The sequence below is a fragment of the Patiria miniata genome, unplaced genomic scaffold (assembly GCF_015706575.1).
Source record: "Patiria miniata isolate m_02_andy unplaced genomic scaffold, ASM1570657v1 HiC_scaffold_26, whole genome shotgun sequence".
Classification (NCBI taxonomy): domain Eukaryota; kingdom Metazoa; phylum Echinodermata; class Asteroidea; order Valvatida; family Asterinidae; genus Patiria; species Patiria miniata.
The window spans coordinates 5717241-5738311 of record NW_024037065.1 but is presented as its reverse complement, the minus strand read 5'-3'; positions in this window follow the sequence as shown (position 1 = coordinate 5738311).

The following is a 21071-nucleotide window of genomic DNA, read 5'->3' as shown; positions in this document are numbered from 1 at the left end:
CGAAGTGATACATGCAGAGATCGAGCGGGCGGCGGAGGAACGATGGCATACGCTGCCTCCATATCACTTCTCGACGAAGGCGCGACTGACTTTCTCCGGGAAGTGCAGCACACAGGATTTGGGATCGGGAAACAGATCTCAAGTATAGCTCCTCTAAGCCCAACGCCGTCGAGTTGTTCCACATCCTCAACCAGCTCCTCGTCGGCAGCCTCCGCATCCACCTCAGCCCCCAGCAAATCTAGATGTCTCAGTGCAACAGAAGTAAGAGAAATCCTACAAGGGAAAGTAGTAAGAATACAAGAGAAGCAGAGGGTTTACTCGTACGAAGGAGGAAAGAAGCTGAAGAAAGAGATCTGGGAACGAGTGTACTTTCTTACCAATGAATCTGATGATTAAAGAGAAAAGAAATTTGAAATTATAGTTGTGTGTAAATATTGATTGATTGTTAATTAATTCACATTCATTCTTTTATTCATTCTTGGAAATGCATAATTATTAAGGAGCTCTGAGACTAAGGAGAATTTTAAGTAGTTTATTGTAAAGTTGTGTTAAAAAAAAATGTGTTGGTTCAGTTTCTTAGCAAAGTTTGACGGTTATTGACAAGTAATAGTATGTATTTATGTTAGGCCTGTGTAAGTTAAGTGAGACGTTTCGTCAGACTTCTACGCTGGGGACAGCGTTGGTCTTGGGTGGCGGCAATGTGACGTGAGGTGGTTTGACGTCAGTCTCACTTATCTTATTCCTAAAGTCTATTATTATTTCGCTGATTCCTTTTAGTATATTTCAACTTACCTGTAAAATATAATGATTGATAAGCAGGGAACTAGACGAGGTTTTGTGTGTTCATTGCAGTAAACTCGATCTTCAAGCGCACGCAGCTAGTCATCCATTATCATTCCAAACCACGTTATTTATTATTAAATACTGTTACTTATACCCTTCAACGTCTGAGCTCATTCTGTCTATATCTGGGATGCTAAATAATTATAACTTGCATAGATAATTTTGGCTGTTCTAAATAATGATAAAGGGTATTTTAACTCCGTAATTTTAATACAAATTACTCGCGTACAGAGCTGCGTTAGGACGCCATCTCGTGGTTGCTATGAGTACATAACCTACGAACCAATTAAATAATTCTTTTACGCGCACAGCGGGAAGTTTAAAAACGCTGTGCGTGCCGCCCTCAATCAATTATTGCCGCAAGTTAAGTCGAATCTATCTTTATAGGTAAGAAACTTTTTCTCTATTTTATTTTTAGCTAAATTGAAATCTCCCAAGTGCATTTTTTGTAGTTTGTTCCCACTGATCCATATAATTTTCTTTGTGTATTGATTCAAAGACTACAATTGATTCCATACAACCAGTAATAATCATCATTATTTTATTCGTTGTTGTCTGTATTGACTTTTAAGACCGAAAAAAAGAGAAACTCCGGTCGCATTGTATTTTAATAAATTGTTTAAACATATTTATTTGTGTCGCTTATTTTGTTGAATAATTAAAGTAAAGTAATCAGTTGCCGCAAGCTAAGCCCTATCAATCAATATAGTAAAGTAATGAGTTGCCGCAAGTTAAGTCGAATCAATCGTTATAGGGGGCAAGGCGGCAAATCCTGAACTCAACGCTCCGGTGACTCCGGGAAGTCACGCTAATTTACGTTTGACGTAGTTGTACCTGGCAGAGTAGGCTACCGTATACCAAAAGGGTGTCGGCAGTGAACCAGAAGTGAGCTGACGGAGTAGTAGCTGCAGTTAGAGGAAATCTACCGGAGTAATTTCAGCAGGGTTGATTACTAGCGTAGCAGTTGCAGTTAAAGGAAATCTACCGGAGTAATTTCAGCAGGGCTGATTACTAGCGTAGTAGTTGCGGTTAGAGGAAATCTACCGGAGTAATTTCAGCAAGGCTGTTTACTGGCGTAGTAGTTGCAGTTAGAGGAAATTTACCGGAGTAAATCCAGTGGATGGTGATAATTCTAATTAAAGTTTAGGTCTATGACGCGGCGGAGCAATTTGGGGGAATCCGCAGTGTGTAGTATATATTGATTAAATATCGGAGTATTTATGTTAAATAAAGACGCCAGAAGTTCACTGCAAGATTGGATGTTCAATCGTCACCTTCCTTCGCCGTCCTGACTCAGTATTTAAGTACAGCTACCTGGTTGTATATTTCAACCAAACGAATCTTGGGATTCAATTAAATTTATTGTCGCCGCCCTTGCAGAAGAGTGCCCTCTACCTAGACCAAGAGACACTATCGGCCGCACGCGCGACACACACAAATTAAAATGGTTTTATAAGCCTATAATCATGCGTGCCCGGCGTAAACAATTTTTTTAGCGACCCCTACTTGAAAAACAAATGTGCATATCGAGAGCCCCCTCGGCGATCCGAAGTTTAAATAAAACGTTAGGATGGGGCGCTACCGGTAGGATGAGGGTTTTAGGTTCCACCTTAGTTCTTTTTGCGGCTGAAAAAATGTTTTAATCTGAGCGAAATGGGGTCAATCATAACGTTACACATAAAGTTGGTAATGATTTTTCCGGTCAACTTCCGAATTTTTCTGATAATTTTAAGCATCACAACTATATTCGATTTCGCCTGAGTTTTACACATCTTATCAAATTGGAGTTTCTTGTTCATTGTTGAGGCTTTCGCTCCGAATGTTCGTTTTCGTTTTGGGGTATTCTATTTCGTTTTTGTGCATTCACGAATTAATTTCCTAATTAAATTAATGACCATTAGTTTGACGGTTGACACCTTCAAATTGGTGATCTTCAGTGGGGAAAGGCCTAATGATACATTCACGAATTAATTTCCTAATTAAATTAATGACCATTAGTTTGACGGTTGACACCTTCAAATTGGTGATCTTCAGTGGGGAAAGGCCTAATGATATTACTTTCGCTAATGATTTTTTTATTGATAGTAGGCCTGTTTCATATTTTCCACCGAGATTCATTTTCCCTTTGAAAATGCATGTTTGTGTCCAATTTAATGTTATTTTCAAGTTGTATTTTTCCATTTTGAAGGGCTTTTTAGGTGACTTCTCGGTTTTTCTGTTTAAAATAAAAAATAAAAAACACATTGGACAATTAATTTCCTTTCTTTGGTGATTCGTGTTTTTATACTGTATTTAAGCACGTGGCAGTAAGCCAATGAGGAACCCTTTCTCATTTAGGCCAAATTAATGTTTTAAATTTAATGAGCAAATATTGGGTTCGCCATTTGAACAGAAAACTCCTAAACTGAACTGATTAATCCCCAAAAGGATGTTAAATATATAGTTTTCATTTTCAGAATACACTCAGGCCTAGCACAAAATTGCACAGAATGTGTTCTATGGATCATTCCTTGCACGAGTGGTGAGCATCTACGGATTATAGACATCACATAATATTTACGGGAATATACTTGAAAGATTCTTTTTGATTATACTTGAATGAGTATGGCGTTAATTGAATTAAGACCTGGTGAAAACGGCCGCGGAGGCATATACATTACTTACTCGGATGGGTCCAATAATTTTTTTGGGGGGGGGGGGAATAAGACATTGGCGAAGTGGGTTACCAACCGGCTTTTCTTGAATTCCAGCCGTCTGGGTTATATCCCCGTACGTGCGGCCTTTTTAATAATAATAATAATAAATCATTCTTATAGAGCGCATAACATAACCGAAAGAAATCTCAATGCGCTTAACAATAAACATAGATACAAGTTTATACAAAGTTAAAAGCTGACTGAAAACATAATGTTCTACAATGTGTGTGGATAGGCTAGTTGGAATAGGTGGGATTTTAGGCTGGTTTTGAACCGGTCGAGAGTGTCTACTGCTTGAAGTGAGGATGGTAGGGCGTTCCACATCTCGGGTGCAGCATGAGAAAACGCCCTGGAGCCGTATGACTTGGTCCTGGCTGTGGTTGTTGTGAGGAGGCCTTGAGAAGATGACCGCAGAGATCTTGACGGAATGTATGGACGGAGAAGCTTGGAGATGTAACTGGGTGCTTTTCCATTCAAGGCCTTGAACGTGAGTAGGAGTGTTTTGTATTGTATTCGCTGCTGGATTGGGAGCCAATGAAGGTCTCTGAGTATAGGGGTGATATGATGGCGTTTCTTAGAGAGAGAGACTAAGCGGGCAGCAGAGTTTTGAATACGTTGCAGTTTCTGTATATCCTTGTCGGGGAGACCAGTTAGTAGGCCGTTACATTTGTCGAGGAGTGATGATACTAGCGCATGAACCAGGATTTCTGCTGTGTGTTTGGTGAGACAATGACGAATTTGACCAATTCTCCTCAAAGCAGAGGATGCTTTGCGGCATACGGCATTGACCTGTGGGCGCATGCTAAGGTGGCTATCAAAAATCACACCCAGATCGCGAACTGATTCAGTCGGTTGAGCGTGGAAGTCACCAGAGGTTATGGGGGAAATCATTGGGCTCCCTCTGGCGTATGAAGATGATAAGTGAAGCACTTCCATTTTACTGTCGTTCAAAACGAGGTAGTTGCTTGTCATCCATGCCCTTATGTCACAAAGACACTTCTCGATTTGTTGTGTTGCTTGGTGTCTATTGGAGGGTTTCATGGGTATGTACAGTTGTGTATCATCTGCATACAGGGGGTGGGAGAGACCGCTTGCCTTTATGATATCTTGGATTGGAGTTGTATAACACACGAACAAGAGTGGGCCCAGCACAGACCCCTGTGGAACATCCTCCAGAAAATATCCATCTCGTCATTCGTTGTTATTAGGGAGGTTTCGCATGCGAACGGATACGGTTAGCGCTCCAGATACGTCACCAGCTTTGGGGTTTTGATGACGTCACAGTTTCTCGCTATCCGCTATCCGTATACCAGGCACGGATATCTCGCTCTCTACACGCAAGTATTAAACGCGTATTGAAATTTCACATTTCTAATAATTCCCTGTTAGTTCAGTTTATATGCATGATTAGATTTTAAAAAAAATCATGTACATGTCATTTCTTTGTATTTCAAAACTTTGGAATACGACAAGATAGGTAGGCATAGCAAACCATTTTTTTTAAAAGACACTCTGTATTCATTTGTTTCAGCATATGACAGACAATAATGAAAAATGACCATTGCAAAAAAAATGATGAAAATTGGTCGATGCATTCCGGAGATATGATCCGTCGAAATTTCCCTAAAATGTCGCAAAACCTGTCAAAAATCGTTAAAAAGGGCAAAAATAGGTGTTTTTGCGTTTTCCTGCTCATTAAAAAAAATGTTTTAATGAATCCATGTGATTAACTACTTTTACTTTGAAATTTGGGAAACAATTAATGAGTTTCTAAAGAATAGAGGATGCTCCATATTGCATCTCGGAGTATAGCCCCTGTAAAAATGGAACTTTTCACTGTTTTCCATGACTGCAAATGCCAAAATGTGAGAAAAATGACTAAGTTCACCTAATTAATATGCGAAAATGTTATATCATGAGTTCTGTTCCAGATATTGTAATGCAATTTGGTATATATGCTATCTGTATGAAGCCAAAACAATTTAGGGGGACAAAATAATGTTTTTGCATAAATTATGTAAATTAGCTAATTATGTATTCAATTGCCAATTATGCAAATTAAGAAGTGACATCATGGTTTTTGTTATTGTATACATTTACAACATTGTTGCTAAAACGTCTCGGTGAGTAGCAAAAAGATTTGTGAAAGCATTTTGTAGTTACAGCACATTTTCTGTCTAAAACTGCATCAAATTAATGTTCAAAATATTTCAATTTGAAGCACCTCATTAAATATGCGTAAATTTGATATATATGTTTTGCTTCCCACTAAAGTCGTGGAATTTCAGGTACATTACAGAGTACAAATAAAGACCTTTGATGTTTTCCGAATATTTTGCTGATTTGAACATTTTGTCACCTGTATAAATATGTAGGAGCCTCTGTAATATGCCTAATTAAAGATGCGCATATATAATTTCTTTCGGCAATCAAATTGAAATATCTGTAAACGTTAAATGTATTCGAACCTTTGTATTTTACAAAATCTGCATACAGTTGTCTTCCCATTTTTTTTGCAGGGGATATGTGTACAGATGATCCTTATCTGTGTCGTATACAATTGTGTAAAATGTGAGACCCTTTTCCATATCCTGTTGGTCGACTTCTTCTAAGTAATCTTCCATGTCTTTCTGTGTACTTTTACGAAGAACTGTCCCGCAGTATGTTACTAATCGTTGACCCCCTTCAGGTAAGAATTTACGTTTGATTCGTTTACTGACAATATCTTCTTCTGGGAACGGAGCTTTCCTCTTGCTTGGATTGAGCTTATTTAGCAAGGTCTGCTTTAACTTGCTTCTTTGCTGCTCCTTGTTACTGGAATTTGAAGAGACATCAGATTGCTGCGGTCCTTCTCGGAGGCCTTTGGCTTGTGAACAGCCATCACAACTTGTTTCAAATTTTGTTTCAAGTTCATCATTGGTTAGTGCATTTCCGGCCTTTGTTTTATAAAACAATGATCCATGTACAACTCTTCGATTGATGCATTTGTAGAATTCAAGTTGATATATGAGTGCTGCTTTTTCATCTGATTTTTTTTATGCATTTGTAGTATTCAAGTTGAGATATGAGTGCTGCTTTTTCATCAGATACATGGTATCTGACTTTTTCTTTGCTGTTTTTGTTGAGTCGTTGCAATTCTGCAACTTTCCTGCTCAAAGCATTGACCTCTTTTTCCAGGTGCCTTTGATGCTCTTGTGCAGCGGCTACATTTCGACAACGATTGTTCAGACGGCGCATCACGTTAGATTTTTCAAGAGATCTGATTTCTTTCTTCAGTTCCTCATTGAGTTCGTGTGCCTTGTTCAGTTCTTTTTCATATCTTGAACATTCTTTTCTATGTTCTGTAGTCATCCTTGCAATCCGTTCTTCTGCCTCTTGTGTACGCTGCTGAAATTCTTTACATTCAGTTGTTTTCTGTAAATGTGCTTCATTTCCTGTTAATTCTGTCTTGGTTTCCTGCAACTGCTTTGCAAGTCTTGCTTTCTCTTGTTTCTCTTCTTTAAGAAGTTCATGCAAAGTGTCTAAAGTATCACCATGGCTCCGCAACAGATATGAAGTAATGTTCCTCGCATCATCTTTACTTCATCAGAGTCGTCATGTTTACATGCAGAATCATTTGCGCTAGCTTTCATGTGAGTGCAGGTATCATTTGATGGAGCTTTATTTTTAGGCAAAGTGTATTCTGCTTGCAGAAACTCCTCATTAGAATTTCGGCGACCTTTCTTCTTTTTTTTTGGTAAGAGCCAGCCAGCTACTCTGTATTGTTCCAAAGGAAGGAACCGTTGATGCAGTGGGGAAAAGTTTTGACCACCAATGGGACACGTTTTTCCAGGATATCTGATTTCGCGACCTAAAATGATAAAGCACTATGATTATTTCATTTGTTATTATTTTCTGTTCACAGGAATCGAAGAATCCACAGAGCCAATAAACATTGATTCCAGCAGCCTCGCATGCAGGTCCAATTTCTGAGGTGGAACTACTCTGATAAAGTTCACGCAGAACATCCATGTTGTCTTCTTGTGACGCACGTGCAACACGAAGTTTTATCTTTGCTATGAGGCTGTTGACGTTCGTTGGAGCTGGCACCCCAAAAGCTTGGAGCACCTTTGGAAATGTTTGTCTGTAGCTGAAATTAAGATCTTCATGGGACAGTTGACGAATACTTTGACTGATGCTTTCAAGCACGGCATATGATGGTGGAGATCCTTGCAACCAATGATCTAAAATTAAAAAAAAAAAAAAATATTTTAAGAAATAATAATGTAGTAGATGGGAAGCCACATATCAAGGGTCGCCTCGTCGGCAGGCCTCGCCGTTGTTTTATTCAACAGATGACATGACAAATGACAAGCTTCAGGTCTATCTCTTACCTAGCTTTATTATCCCGAAGACAAGACTTCTTTCAGTAGAAGTAAAAACCCTGAAAAATTACAGTAAGTGAGGTGACAATTAAGCTGCTAACAAAGTAATCGGTCTGATTTATAAATATTATTAAATAATAAATTATACAGATAAACCTACCCCAGTGCCTTTGGCTTCGGTTATTTAAGGATAAACACAACAGCACAGCTCACAGCTTGGGGAGAAAGCCCTCGAACTGGTCTACACGTCGTAGACTAGGTATGTCTGGCTATGCCAGGCTCAGCCAAAAGAAAAGTTATCGTCTAAGTACTTCAATAACAGTACGCCAAAACAGCATTATCTCCCTGCGTCTGCAGCATGCACTGGCTTTTGTGCGCTGTGTCATATAGGCCCCAATGTATACATTTGCCACGCAATGTATACATTTACATCCAAAAAGTATGGCGTGCCTAAGCACGGGGTGACAAAATACGTTTTGATGATTTTCAAATTATTATGAATCGCCACAATTTCCCTGCTTTAAGGATCAGTTGCCCTCGAACGATCTGTAAGTCAAAACATCATTTTTTTTTTCGGAGTGGTTTTGTACTAAATAAGTCAAAAAGGGTAACTACATATTACTCTTTATATATAATCCTCTTGCATGCATACACAGTTAAAGTATGACTAAAAAATGTGAATCTGCCACAATATTCCTGCTTTTGGAATTCCTATTCCAAATCTTACCCAACACAAACTGGTTCCATTTCAGTAACTTTTAAACTACACGTGCAAACAAAGTGACTGAGTGATTTTTCAAGACTCAATATATGACAATAGTCGAGCACAAATATAGCATATTAAGTTAACGGGTTTTGTACTGAACTACCAATGGTGGGTACGATGTAATTCAACATTTTTCCTTTCTGGAAATAAAAGTATAAATCAGCAGTAACTTTACAATACAAGTTTGGTCACACGCTATTCAACGCAGAATGTGTGAAGCGGTTTTCTGAAAAGGTAATCAATAATGTGAACTAGCTTTACTTAAGCTTCGACTTTGGTTCCCATAAATCATATAGTGTACATGAACCATGGATATAAATGTGTAAGTTAAACAATATAAAATAAAAGTTAAACAGTGCACCGGAATCTCTTGATACACTTGTCAAGAGCAAACACTGCAGATAAACGCTACATAAAAGGTAATCAGTGTGATGATGATTATGACAACAGTATGATTATCCATATCTAATTATCACATCCCGTAGTTGATGAATATATTTGTCCATTCCACTCGCAGTCAGGTGGCATCCATCGGCCAACTATTTTGGATAGTTAATCCTTCTCTGAGGATAGAGACGTACCTCAATACGCAAGGGTGCGATTGAGCGACCTGTTAAATCTTCGGGCTCGATGGTTGAATGTTTCCACCGTAACTTGGTTGCGTCCGTTAATGTATGACTTTTGGATTACCGAAAAGAATACCACCTGCTGCGGATGGATGTTATGGTTCTCCAATTCCCGGAGGAATCTAAGAATTTTCTCAACTACAACTGTTGGTGTGGAATCCTTATCACAGAGATCATTCGTACCCATATCTACACAGATTAAACTGATTCTCTCCATGCTCTTCATTCCACCAAGATAGTGAGCCAGATTGCCAAAGATTCGGGAGTAGGTAAGCCCCGGGTGTCCCTCAATCTGAACGGTGTACTGCTCGGTTACTCCGAGTAGAGATGCAATAGACCGACCACGCTGCTGTGCGAGTCGAGTGCGGGGAACGAGTGCCCAAATATATATACTTCTCGCATAGCTGTTATCTTCGAAAACTGTAATAAAGCAGAAAATGACGCTATATCGTCTCAGAGACAAAAAAAAAGATACTAGTATAAGGCAAAATAAAAAAAAAAACATGTTTAGCGTCCTGCCTCTTTGACAAAAAGGAAGGAGGAGGCCCTTTTTTTTTTTCTTTCTTTTCAAAATGGCCGCCCGACACATTTTTCAAGACAACGCGGCCGGGCTATTTTTCAAGATGGTTACCAGCTTTTTTCAAAATGGCCGCCACTTGGACTCATTGACTATTTCCACAGCTTTATACACGGTATAAAAGTCTATAAATATGATTTCTTTGGTCAGAGATCGTAAAAATTTATCAATTTTTGTCTTTTAAAAAAAAAAAACAAAAAAAAAAAAAAAAGGAGGCGGCCTCTAAAAAGGAAGCGGGCGGGGACGCTAAACTAGGTCTGTGTAATAAAAAAACGCAGTGGCTATAGTTACGGTACCCATAACGCAACCCTCAACGGCTATCATTACGGAAGCTGTCTAGTCCCCCAACGTACTGGTATTCAACATCACAATGTTTGCTTTTGGGAACCAGACTATCAACCAAATGGTTCTCGGACTTTATTTCCCTTAAAAAAACAAACCCGAAACCACAGAAGTTAGGGAAGAAAATTGAATCTCCTTAAATAAAAATCACCAATTGATCAACAACTTACACTTATGAAATCTTTTTGAAAAAAAAAGAGGGAAAAAATTGTCAAAGGAACACCTTGGTCTTCTACCAACCGAGCTATCGACACACTCGAGCAAAATGGGGAGTTGTAGGCTAGGCCTAATTTATACGTTCGTCTTGTTTTTTTACAATGCTGTACCGATAGCATTTTTGGAGGTTGCGTTATGTTTACCGTTTACCGTAACTATAGCCACTAGGCCTACGTATAAAAAAAAATGGAATTGATTTAGAAAAAAAAAATCCAAGAGCGCTTTAATTTGAGGAAAATAGGCTAACATAAAAATATTGGCAAAGGAACATTGACAGGGGAACATGTAGACCGGCCGTTTATGCCATGGCCGGAGAAAATCGTACCGCTGTACTTCACACAAAGTTGCAGTGCATGGAGCGACCGCCATGTTTACCGGCCACCACGCAAGCCTGAGCCTGCCGCGCCGGCGGTGGCCATTTCGGACAATCACGCTCACAAAATTGACCTTCGACTTTGACGGTCTACTCAGGACCTTCTGATGGGCCATTATTTCTTCAAAATAACTAGGGCCTAATTTTCTTTGTACGTGCGCTCGAAAGACTTTAAATGTCAAAAGAAATGGTAGGCCTAGCTGACAATAACTGTTGACAAAATAGGAAGCGCTATCTGCACTAGTAAGTAGTATAAAGCCAAGGTTAACAAAGGCTAAGCCTGGCCTAACGTTAGTCCTAGACTTACCTCTCGACGAGTTCCTTTTTTCTGCCAGATGTTTTGGCGTTTGGCCTCCTTAGTTCCTCCTTCAAGAGAGCTATTATCATAGATCCATAGGCACAATAGGCGGCACTCTGCATATTTATTTATTGGTACAGTCAGACAGTCGAACCTCGTTAATAAGAGGCCCTTGGGACCTTGCAGATCACCTTGTGGCATCGACCGTACTGCCCGTTATCAGGAATGAAAACAATGAAAAACAAGAGATTGGGACCTAAACTTGTCCTTGTTATAAGCAGAATGTTGTATTGACAGTGCTCTTATTATCGAGGTTCGACTGTAATATGGCTTATAGTAGACGCTGAATACTCGAGCAAGATAGCGCAGCTGCGCCAGCCGCTGATTATTGCAATGAAACTGCAACATTTTCTTCCTCGCGCCAAAAATTGCCTGGGACCGCTATGTTTGCTTCCCTCTACGACACTGTCCGTCAAAAGTCTCCCATTAAAGTTGCTAAATGCAATAATTAAAAGGGACACTGTGCCCTGAAATCCAGACAATTTCAAGCTTTTGATTGTTTACTTCAATCCTATTTCAAACATCTGGTTGAAAAGAAACCAACCTTATGTGTTACTGTTCCTGAGAAAAGACGAAAAAAAAAACCCGTTTGTTTACATCGAACTAGTATGCAAACACTTTTCCTGTCGTTTTTCAATTTACGAAACACGCTGTGCCTCACAGAAATTGCACATAGCACTAATGCACAAAATGTGGTTTCTTACACGTTCGCAAAAGGCAAACGTTTTATGGCTGAAATCACAACTAGCACGAACAGCCCGACTTTTTGAGGTAAACAACACAAAAACGGCTTAGTTTTAAAGGAGGCTGTGTGGATGTTAATATCTTACTTCTGAATGTTCTTTCCGATTAACATCATTTCGTTCAAAATGTGTTTTGTAGCCCAATTAGGTGCTTTTCGGGATGCAGTGTCCCTTTGATATGAAGGTTTGCAATAGCAGTCTAGTGAATCATTCAAAAGATCCAATGTGTCGGTAAAAATTATCAAGTCAATTGAGCACTTAGTCCAGGGCGAGTAAAAAAGAAAGTGACCAGTTCGAAAAATAATTCTAAAAAGGTGATTTGTGGATCACATGTGTCAACTATTTTAAGGTCGATCCCCATATGTTTTATATGTTCATATTCTTGTGGAAGCTGTTCATTTCAATGGAAGAAATTATTTGCTCCTAAAATCTACATGTCGATCTTTCTATGAAACAATACTAAAATTTTCGCACTTTTTTCCAACATGAGTATGATGAGAAACGACTCCGCAAGACCATTGACAACAGCATCCGTTAACATTTATTCTCGGTAACACCTATTTATTTCATACGGGGATACGAACATAAAGAATTGAGTACGGTTTAGTAACCACCAACATTTCATTTAGGCCACACAAATATGATGTTTCAGTATGGACACAACTGATTCGCATTTGAACATCTTTGTGTAATCTGTAATTTCAGATGAGTCGAAGAACAGGCCTTTTTAAGACATTCTTTATTGGTGTATACAATTGTATTGCTTTTTTAAGAAAAAAACTGTAATCTATGTCACTTTCTTTTTGACTTGCCCAGTAAAGCGCAGATGCAAAAGAAACAGGCCATGACATAACGGCCTATCACAAGTATTGTAAAGGGGCATTACGGCTTGAAACTTCCCAAAATTTCAAAGGTAACTACCCGAATGCCTCACCGTTCCCAAGATAAAAAAAAACAGTGTTGTAGTCGAGCACCTTTTCTGAGTACCAAATACTGCCGAGTACTGAGGTTACCGAGGACAAGCACTTGTATTGTGAGTACGAGTATGAGTACTTTTCCGAATACGGTCTTACGGCAAAAGGTTCATTGTGCGTATTTGGCCCAGGCCCAGGCCCAGTCAGACCGATATACAGACTCACTCACAGCTAGCTGTCAAACGTGTTTGTCTGGACGTGCACAGAGGAAATCAGGAAACTTGGATTTCTCCGCAAGCCAATCAGCCATTTCAGACGGAAGGTATCGATAGAAGAAAGTCAAGCTAAAGTTCTACCATTTTGTTCGGGTACTGCTATTCGTGTATGAGTACTTTGATGATCGAGTACAATTTTGACATGTCGAGTACGAGTATGTTGCTGTCTGAGTACGAGTACACTCATTTCGAGTACGAGTACTTTGACATTCCAGTATGAGTTCGAGAACTAGTCCTTTATAAAAGCTTACATGCTGCGTGTGTGGTATATAACACACACATTCCAAATACGCAAATTTTGGGTTTTTTTATACGTCCGCAGAATGCAAAACCACTGTACAGCTGGAATCACAACTAGCACTGAACAGGTAGATTCAATTTTCCAATATACGTTGTGTACACACACCAGAATTGCAATTCATACATATGAATAATTAATTAGCCATACTTCCAAAACCCATTGACCTTTGGTCATGAAATTTCTTTTGTATGTTTATGAAGAGTTGCTCTATGCATGTACCGAGTTTCAAAATTTTTCATCAATCGATGGCCCAGATCTTAGGGGAATCTCTCCCCCCCCCCCCCGGCTGAAAGATGATCAAAATAACCCGGCCTCTTTAGGGTTAAATGCTCTTTCTATTTAATATCGTTTTTGGGTACATTCAAGAACTTAATGTCCCTTTAATAAATACTGGTACATAGAAGAGGATAGGATTATGGCATCTGTTTCTGTAGCACCTGCGCCATAAGCTCGTAATACCTAGCCTATGCAAGTAGAGCTCTAAGCTTGACTGCTTGCTCCTCCTCAAGTAGGGCCATTTTTCTTTGCAGGTACTCAGCCTCGCTGATGCCATTTTTTCGTTTAAGTCGTAGGGGTCTGGAAGTGATTGCTGAGGTGGGCTCTTGTTGTGGTGGAGGTGGTACTTCTTGGCAAGATGTCCCTGTGACAAACCAAAATTTGATGTAATATTGCGTGTGTGCATTGAAAATATTAACCCTCCAATGCAAAAATACATTTTGTGCCAAGTTGTCCTTTTTGCAGTCAAAAGTCAAAGTGACTGTTTTCAACAGTTAAAGAATTCCCAACCTACACAAAGCAGGATTAACAGGCTGTGACTGCCCATGTTACCTTACAGCTTTGCTTTGACTGTGGGTAATTGGTAAGCCAGCTGTGGCCACAATTTGCATGCTTTGTCTGTTCATGGTCTGTTGAATGAGTTTTACAAGTTACATACAGTGCTTGCTTGTCATATGATTGTCACTGCTGAAAAGCCTGTGTTCAAAGTGTAACTTGGGAAGTGGATGGTCATTTTGGCTGTTTGTGACTGTTTAAAGAGCAGGAGGGTAAATGCAAATTCAAATAGCAGGAGGGTGAACGCAAGTTAACAAATCTTGCTGATTCCAGCAATCCCATCTCAAAACTTGCCAAAAAAAAGGGCACTACAGATATCATTTGTAATACATTTCCTGAAAAGTACAGCACATTTTGTTTTGGTTTGTAGTATAACGGTTGTAGGTTTTTTATTCGTCTACATTCGTGACAGCTAAACTAACTGGCACAGATACAACTGAAAAAAAACAACTATGTGACTATAAAAGAGCTTTTCTGTCTGCAAGATGAGTGTTAACAAGTAATGAGTATATATGATATGTTTATGGCTAAGAAGTCCAGCAAATAAGGATTAAAAGATCACATCTGAAAATATATAGACATTGACAATTTGGGTGCTATTTCCTCAAACCCAAATTATATATTTATAAAATGAACAACAATCCGAATTTAATTCTTCACCTTATAATGATTTGTTTTGCAATCGATTCTGAGCTTTGCATTTGATAGGAAAATACATAACCGAGGTTCTAGTCCAAGTAATTCTTTATGATAGTTGTGTTTGGCAGTGAATTACTCTCTTGTGCATGAGCTTTGCCGTTCTTTACTAATTTTATTAACTGTTGTATATCTGAAGGGTACATCAAGACGACATCACAAACAGTTGGGTCAGGTTGAGCCGGTTGGGTTGGATAATCTGAAAGTGAAGGTTAACAGTTAATTTTTTTCAAATTTATACAGTTTTAAACAAAACCTTAAGTACAATAATATGATGTTATGGAAGTACATGATAAAGCAGACTTTCTCTGTGCATTTGGTACTTATTTTTTTAACTGCTCCAACAAAGTATTATTTTTTTTATAGTTATCTATTAAATTACCTGGAAAATCCGAAGTTTCTGACCCAAAGCCAAGTGAACCTGATTTAGGATTGAAAAAACAAACATACAAACAAATACATGTTAATATGAAAAGATGTTAGGAATTCTCTGTTAGGTTTGACAGCAAATGATGGTAAATTAAAAATATGTGGGGTTTTTGTTATTAAACTGACAAGTGTCCAGATTATGCATCATTTACCACAGAACATGTCTACTGGGGATTCGATCCCCTAAACCTTCATTTTTGAAAGTGTGGCTTCGAAAAGTTGCTGAGCCTGAGTAAGTGGAGGGGGGCCTGGTCCCACCTCCTGTGGCCTGCACTTGCCATTGACGTTTAGTGACTGAAAACAGACAAATGAGAATTTATACATGCATTATTGAATACGTTATTTTGATACTCAGTAGATGCTAAAATGTCCATGCGTTGAGGTCATTCATTATTTACTACATACATTGTTAAATTTTGGTGAATACACGGATTATACATGTTGATCTGACAGGGCCAGCAACCTATAGAATTTCTCTCTGTTATTTACATTGTATGATGTAAATGCAGACTTAAACACTTGTCACTGAGTAAAAACAAATTAATCAGGGTTAACTTATAATGACAGCATACAATGTATTTGACTGAAAACTGGTACCCGATCATTTTCGCTGTTGTTCTTCTAATCATTGAGGATGGTTATACTGCGTACTGTATAGTGCGCACTGTGCACATGCTTAGAGTAAGTGCCAGCTGAAGAATGGGGGGAAAAACGGGATAGAATTACAGTAATAATAAAAAGAATTTATTACTCGACAATTAGAAGTTAAGTCGTACTTTTGTTAAAATAATGTGTTTTAAAGTGATCCAGCCTCAGTTTTTTGTAACTCAAAATATGTACCTGTATTTTTCAGATAAAATCTGGACTTTCCCATTTCACGAGGCGAAGTCCATATTTTACAGAGCGACAATATTCCTTCCATTTCACAATTTAAAGCCATTCAATATTTGTTTTATATAACTGACATATAGATCCTTGTCATTTGATATATCTGAACTTTTATTTCACTACAAAATTGATGGATGGGAAACATATCTCTTTCTTCCAAGCCACCCCTTCACAATGTTTGAACCCCACCATGCCCACTCTGTAGCGCTGTCTGGCTCTTTGGAACAATACCCGTTACGCGCAACACTTAACGCGCACGCCAACATGCATTTGCACACAAATACAACATCTTGGAACTAGAATGATCCTAACTGTTGAATAGTATTTCCCATTCCTCATGCGCGGATAGTACTTTTTGAGACCCGGCGTGAATGGGAGTAATAACGAAAGTCCACCAATCAAATGACAAGGATATGTATGTCAGTTATATATAAAAACAATAGCTCATTACTCACTTGCTTGCACCAGGTTCCTGTACCTGTCCTTGCACTGTGCACGGCTCTTCTTGTTTCCTCCTGCTACACTATTATTAAAATCGTAAAAAATCAAAATAAAATTAGCATGAATGCCATTTACAAAGTAATGACAGGAAAATGAGTAGTTGTACCATGAAATAGGTTACACAATTGAGATTTGTCAAGGTTTAATAGTCTTTTCAAGGTTTAAATGTCTTAACATTAAAGCATAGCTCCATGATTAAAGTAGGCCTATACCTACTCTTCACGATACTAATATACTTATCACTTTTCATGCTTGTGCTGCAATCGAGTGAAAAAAATACTCATAACAACAATCCAAAGTGAAAGGTTCTTCAGCTTATAATCATTTGTTTTTCAAAACGGAAAGATTCCAATAACTGCCTGACGTGAGTACGAGTAGCCGTTTCCCATAAAGTTGGCGATCGTGTAGTGTAGGGCCCGGGTTAAGTGAACAAAATCCACTTTAAAATTAATGGAACTATCAAACTATACTTATTGGCGACATTCTCAATAAACAGGTCACTGCATGTAGGGCCTACATATGTCTAGATAGAAGGTGGGGTTTTGATTTTTTTTAAGGGAAATTTAGGGGCAAAATGACAATGATAGCGCGGCGACAACACGTGACCCGAAATTCGAAAATAAAAAAAAGATGGTGATTAACACCGCGCGATGTGCCGTGAGCACGCACGGCGTGCTGAATCGCAAGGCACAAGCCGCGCAGGAAAATCGTGATTTCTACCCCAAGAATCTGTTCAAAATTGCAAAACGGAAAAAGTCTGCTTGTGATCATTGTAAAGGTGATTTTTGAGAAATAGAATACATTTTGAACTCTAACTTGATCAAAACAAAACTCTAACTTGATCAAAACAAAACAGGTGCCCAACACTTCACGATCGCCATTAAGTCTACATGTATGATTAGGTACTTGTACATGATGTACATGATGTACATGTGTTTTCTTGTAGGCTACTCCTAGTCCTACAACTATGCTAGTTTGGATACGACGACGTGCGTTGCAAAAGGGTAAAACCCTAAACAAGGCCGCAAGAATCATTGGCGATGAATGAAGAGACGAACAAATAGGCCTAGTGGTGACATGTCATGATGTCTACGAAAGACTGCAAATTGCAGTAGTTTCATGTAGGCCTACATTAAAATTACAGCTTAAATTCTGCTGTGCAATTGGAGTTAAGGTGTTTTCAGGAGTTGCGCACTCTTCACTGGTGACATGGTCCACTGCAATGTTATTGTCACACAGTCACTTTTGGTGACTCCATCGGACAAATTGAATTTAGGAAATATGTCATACACTCCCATGAAATGAATGAAAACCAACTAGACACTTCTCAATATTCTATATACAATATACAAGCAAATTTATTTACACAAAATCCCCAAATTTCACAAAATTATAAATTCACAAGTCCAAAACAATTTCTATGACTTGACTTATTCAAATCAGGTACATTTTTCAATAAATTCTCAATCTGCAAACTTCTTCAAATTTGGAATTTCTCAACGCTTCAATGAAATAATACTCTCAAAAGCAGATCACTTCCAAATTCAACTACGAGAATTTCAAATATTAATAAATTCGCACTAATTCTCAATCTGAAAACTTCAGGTCTCAAACCACTGATCAATAACCAATCTCCAAAAACAAAATTGTCTCGAAATGTGATCAAAAACCTTAAATTTCAAATTTCTACACTTAAATTTCAAATTTTACTCGAGTTCCAAAATCTATACCTCTCAAACTTACGAAACTCACGTAAACTAACAGAAAATTTTCTGTCTTCAAAATCACTTCCAAAATATAGTCTCCAGACTTCTGACTTCAAGATTTTCCAAATTCACCTCAATAACAATCTCAAATCCAATAAACTTCAACTCCAATATCTATGTGAATTAAATTTCTGTTTTCAACTTCCAGATTTCACATCCAATTTCAAGCCAAAATTTTGAATCGGTTTTCAATTCAGAAAAACCTTTTTCACATCAAAATTTTAATTTAACCTTTTTACAATCCACTGAAATCTTCAATGCCAACCGGCCTTAATCAATATTAATTTTAACCTCAATCTGCTATCGTCAACCTCGAAACTAAATCTTCTGAAAACCTTCAACTTCAGCTATATCTGCCATAAACCTTCTCCTGTTTTCAGCAAGTTTTACTTTTCTACAAGTATTTTCAATATCTCCGGACCTCTAGATCAGGAAATCTTAATATTTACAAAATTGTTCCCGACACTTGATATGTTATCAGTCCTAAACGTTCCGGGGACGTCACAGTTTATAAGGAAAGATGATGAAGTTGGCGATGCTAAGCTTGGTGATCCCAGTCTATATGTGCAGTGCCACACTCTGATTCCCGTCCAACAGATCAGATACAGGTGGTACGTCAATTCTAACCGGTGCGGTAGGGGAAGTACAGGTAGCTCTCGGCACAACAGAGATGGTGTAAAAGTAGCTCAACTTCAAACCCCGGAATTACGTGCCATCTAAAGAATTAATATTATACCAAAATCCGATTCACTAAATTGAAACCTTAAATTTTTAGTCCTAAAGAAAACCAGAATTATTTTATCTTCATGTTCTCGCAAAGTACCTTAATTTTACATTGTCTTGATGAACGATTTTGAGATTTAATACAATCACATAAAAGATAAATCAACTTGAAAATGGTGATGAATAATAAAACCAAAATTTGTGTAAACTTACGGTTAGGAGTTTCTTCACTCGAATAAATCAGAGAATCTGCTTGTCACACAAGGCCGTTTAATTATTCAGCACTTTTTAGGCAATGACACACTGGATATTTTTGGCAAAGCAAAATTCTGCTCAAGAGTCCTGCAAAATATTGACTCCTCGGCTATCGGTCTCTGGTCTCAACTGACTAGGCCGCACCCCAAGAAAAACTGACAAAAATTCCAAGCTCCACTAACCATGGCACTCAACAAAAGGCACATTCCAGCAACACTCATACAATCAACCATACACCACATATCTGTCCTTATAAGGTACATTCACTCAACTGAGGAAAAGAAAAGTATGTGAGAGCAAGACCTGATTAAATATTCATTAGGCCTAAACTATTGGCCAATCAAGGTATTGGGGAAATAAATAGACACAGACTAGTTCTTAAAGGAACTCTATTCAGTTAAAGGAACAACTTGTACAAAATTACTGTTAAAATGAGAAAATTACACATCAAAATAAGAAAATTACAGATCAAATGTGACAGTTATACTAGTTCGCTTGCTGCACTGCTGAGACTTTCTGCAGCTCTCTTGGAATGCCAGTTTCTATTTTCAGCTGCTTGTATGTTCTGAAGCGCGGGGACAATGGCAGACTTTCAGTGTCATCATCACCACCTGCAAGGGACATCCACTTCTCTTATTATGTTACAGTAGCTTCATCCAACACTGATCTGAAAACCTGAAAAGCATCATCAGCTCTTTAAGAGGGGACACTAGTGGAGGGCTCATCTTGGGGTGTCTTTGATTCAAATGTCAAGAGGGCTTCAGCTTCTCATTTGAGATCGCTTTTCTGTTGATGGGATAAATCCCCGAAGACTTGAAGCTGTTCATCACAGTCAGGGGCGTGTAGAATACAAGGACGGTTTCGTGCAGCTTTGCTGGGAATGTTGCCTTGTTGGTTGGTTCCCCAGGTTGCTCCCTGGTGTTTTTCTTGACTGTTAGATTCCACTGCCTCTTCAAGGGCCCAAAGATGCCCACATCTATTGGATGCATCAGATGAGTTGCGTTGGGGACGATGCGGTATACTTCGATGCCATGAGCAACTGCATAATCGAATGTGTTGACATCAATGTGGCAGGAATGTAGGCGAGCTGAAGCGCTCTAGGGGGCTGGTCATGAATGATGCGACGGACGTACGATTCTTACTGATGATTACAGGCATTTATTGATCTTGAATCATCGTGAAAACTGAAAGAAGATACATACAGATATAGAGTTCAATAAGCACCAATTATTTAGAGAATTACAATGAAATCAATTGACTATATAACCAACCACTCGTATGAAATGAATAAATGTGAGCGCATTTACTCTCTGAACCACTACGACGTGTCTGCGCTCTAACAAAATACTGGCATTAATATAAAGTAGCTAATATAAAGTGATTGAAATAGCAAATATCATACCGTTTACGCCTTCAGACCAGCTTAACTACATGTTTATGAGGCCGTGGTAAATCGGTAGGAGACTCTCTGTGGCCCAAGCTGAATGAGAATACAAATAACAAAACTCTTAAATGTCCTAGTTCTATTATAATAGCAAAGAACTAAGAAATAATAAGAAATAACGTAAGGTATATGGCTCATTTGTAT